This window comes from Dipodomys ordii, unplaced genomic scaffold (assembly GCF_000151885.1).
Source record: "Dipodomys ordii isolate 6190 unplaced genomic scaffold, Dord_2.0 Scaffold50, whole genome shotgun sequence".
NCBI lineage: Eukaryota > Metazoa > Chordata > Mammalia > Rodentia > Heteromyidae > Dipodomys > Dipodomys ordii.
In genome coordinates, this window is record NW_012267266.1 from 2,781,483 (window position 1) to 2,785,237 (window position 3,755).

At 38.6% G+C, this 3,755-nt stretch overlaps 1 protein-coding gene across 1 annotated transcript in view; it reads right to left on the bottom strand.

Annotated features, from left to right (window-relative positions):
* The window catches only part of LOC105988628 (protocadherin alpha-9-like), a 28,129-nt gene that overhangs the window by 2,543 nt on the left and 21,831 nt on the right, over nt 1-3,755 (bottom strand). The gene's annotated exons all lie outside the window — the stretch shown is intronic.

The following is a 3,755-nucleotide window of genomic DNA, read 5'->3' on the forward strand; positions in this document are numbered from 1 at the left end:
ATCCGACCATTCACAAACAAAATGCCATTCTGCAGATTTACCTCCAGAAGGTCCCCGCGGCCCTTGGACGCCACCCGGAACAGGCGCGGCACCAGCTCCGTCAGCTCCAGCCCCAGGTCCTGCGCGATGCGGCCCACGAAGGTGCCGTGTTTGGCCTCCTCGGAGACCGAGTAATGGAGCTGGCCGCTCCCTGCCTCCCAGGCAGCGAGGAGCAGAAGCGAGAGCAGCAGACGCTGGGATCCCTGGTCACCAGGTCTGGCAGTTAAAGTCATGTCTCTCTTTTGATTAGTAAAACAAAATTTCATAGCCAAATGCAGTTGTTTTAAGACCTTTTTCTTGAGATCTTCCTGTCGAAGTTCCAGCTAACCTTACAATATGGGTGAATCGGGAGTCTTTAAAGCACCGGAACAGTGGAGTTTTCTTTCTGATCTTCAGATAATGACTTTCTTCTGTTAAAAAAATATACTCTTCCTGGAGAACAGCGGCATCCTGTGGCTCAAAGTGTAAGTGCTATTGAATTATCTTCTAGGTGCTTTCTGAGAACCTTTACATTTTTGTGTATGTCCTTCTTCAGGGGCTTTAAAAAAGTCTTTTGTATTTCATAGGACCAGTGGAGTATTAAAAGTGGTTTTGTTTTACAATTAGAATTCCATGAAGTTTTTCAGATTGGGGATACACATCTAAGAGAATGTACTGCTTCTCTACATGAACTATCATGTATAACGATTTGAATACATTTGTAGAATGTTGGTGATGGGGTTCTTTTTCAGTTTTAAGAAGAAATCATTTTGAATGACGTCTTATCAAGTCTATTCCTAGAAGTCTGAAATTTTTCATTGCTTAATCTTTTTACTGTGTTAAAATGTCCTAAACATAAGTTCTGATTATACAGATGAAAACTCAATATAGCAACCTCAGCACAATGGAATTTCAACTAAAAGCCAATATGCTACTATCCCTCCTTTTTTTATTTCTTGTGACATTAATGAGTTTTTCCAGCATAGGCTCCTGCAATCTCTAAGCAAGTCTGTATATTTTCTCTCACCTTAGAGTTTCTTTCCAGTATCTGTATCTTCTTTTTTGTTGGTGGTGGTGGTGGTCATGGGCCTGAACTCTGGTCCTGGGAACTGTCCCTCAGCTCTTCAGTCACGGCTAGCGCTCTACCACTTGATCCACAGCACCACGTCTGGCTTTTTCTTCTTATGTGGTGCTGAGAAATGGAATCCAGCACCTCATGCATGCAAGGCAATCACTCTACCACTGAGCCACCTTCCCAGCCCCCCCAATCTTCAAAAGGTGAATAAATGCCATTTCCATTCTGTAGAACAAATTCACTCTGAATTGTATCCATTGTTTATCTTGTAAAGATAGTCCTTTTCCATTCAGAAATGCCAGAAATTTCAATTACATCTGTCTATTTACAAATTTTTCTCAGAACTAATTTGAAGAAACTAGGATACGAAGTTTATTCCAATCCTCATTCACTTAATCGAATTTACTGCTTTTAGCCAAAGTACATAAACATTTTCATAAAAACTTTTGTCAATGGCAGTAAACTTCATCAGTATTGCCTTAAGAAAAAAGTTGTAATTATTCTCAAGAATATAAGAAACAAATTAGCTTACATCTGAGTACTTCCAGTAAAATAGAAGCTATTTAGAAAATCCCAAATTTCCCTACTAATAAACCACTGTATATGGATAGGCAAGAGTATCTTAGATTTTATATAAAAGTAAGTTTCAGTCTTCTTTTGAACACTTTTTAAGACAGTGATTTAATTATAATAAGTCTATGCTTACATTTGTAGTTCTAGTTACTTGTAATTATTTCTATGATGGAAGATGTAAGTCTTAAGCCACCATAGTGCATAAAATAATAACAGGAAAAATTTTAGCCCAGGGAGTTAACTAAATTCACAGAGATAGTAACAAAGAAATTCTTTTTTAAAATTCCTCTGTGTTTTCTGATTGAAATAATTTGGTCTCTTTGGAAATGACTCTGAAGTGAAATGAATGTACATGAAACTTCTGTGTTAAGAATTCTGTCACCACCGGGTGCGGGTAGCTCACACCTGTAATCTTAGCTACTCAGGAGGCTAAGATCTGAGGATCATGGTCCAAAGCCAGTTCAGGCAGGAAAGTCCTTAAGACTATTATCTCCAATTAACCACCAGAAAACTGGAAGCAGTGCTGTGGCTCTAGTGGTAAAGCATTAACCTTGAGATGAAAAGCTGAAGGACAGCGCCCAGGCCTAGAGGTCAGGCCCCATGACCAACATCAACAACAACAAAAAAAGACTTCTGTCACCAATTAAGTACATACAAAAGGCAATTTGTCAGCTGGGCACTGGTGACTCAGCCTGTAATCTTGCCTACTCATGAGACAGTTTGAAGTCAACCCAGGCAGAAAAGTTCTGGGAGATGCTTATCTCCAACTAACCACTCAAAAACCTGAAGTGGCACTGTGGCTCAAGTAATAGAGTGCTAACCTTTAGTATAAAGAGGCTTAGGGATAGCACCTAAGCCCTGAGTTCAAGCCCCACCTTGGACAAAAAATACAATTCATCAAGTTCCAAATTCTGAGGATTTCATATAGCTAATAATTATAGTATCAAAATAACCTATGTGTTAGTTATTCATCTCAAAATATGCTAGTAAGTAAGGTGTGGTAGCTTGTAATACTGGGATTTTGTGAGGCAGAGATCAGCCTGGGTTATATAGCAAGTCCCTCCAAAAGGAAGGAAAAATAAAAATAACTAAAACAGGAACATGCAAAAGAGAGCCAAGTAACATAAACAATTAAATTGACAAAATGTAACTTGCTATTAAATCAATAGCTCAGATTTAGAAATACTTCTGAATAAAATCAGCTCTTATTACAGAAAAAGAAGAAATTTTAAAATAGTACTAAATATGCAAAGATAGGACTGGAAATATAGCTCAATGGGAGAGCATGTATACTATGTATTCGATCCTTGGTTCAGTCCCCAACACAACAATAGCCAACAATTTTTTAAAACAAAAAAGATACTCAGGGAATACCTCTAGCATCTGTGCTTAAAACATATCATTCATAAACCTATTAGTCTATTTTCAAGTGAAGTGTTTACTCTTCATTACTTTAAAGAGCTATAGTAATTTCTAACAGCTGGAGTCTAGACAGGCCAATGAAAGCATCAAAACTGAAAACATGCTTCAATTCCTGCCCCGATGATCTTGGTGGCATTGCATAAAAATGCCAAAATTTCTTAGAAGTTATTTGGAAACACACACTGAAAAACATATTCAATCTTTTATGACAAAAAGGAAAGAGACCTCGAAGTCAAAGCAGACACTCTGAAAACATTACAGGATGGAATAGGATAAAGCCTAGGTCTTGTTGGCACAGGCCGAAATTTTCTTAATAGAGACCCAGAAACACAACAAATCAAAGAAAGATTGGACAAATGGGATTTCATGAAACTGCAGAGCTTCTGCATGACAAAGGACATAGCTAGCAAGATCAATAGAAAGCCCATGGATTGGGAGAAGATCTTCACTAGCCATACAACAGACAAGGATCTTATATTTAAAATATACCTGGAACTCAAAAAATTAAATCCCCCAACAACAAATCTTCAAAGAGGTCTGGGAAGGTGGCTCAGTGGTAGAGCACTTGCCTTGCATGCTCAAGGCCCTGGGTTCGATTCCTCAGCACCACATAAGCAAAAAGAAAAAAGCCGGAAGTGGCGCTGTGGCTCAAGTGGTAGAGCACTAG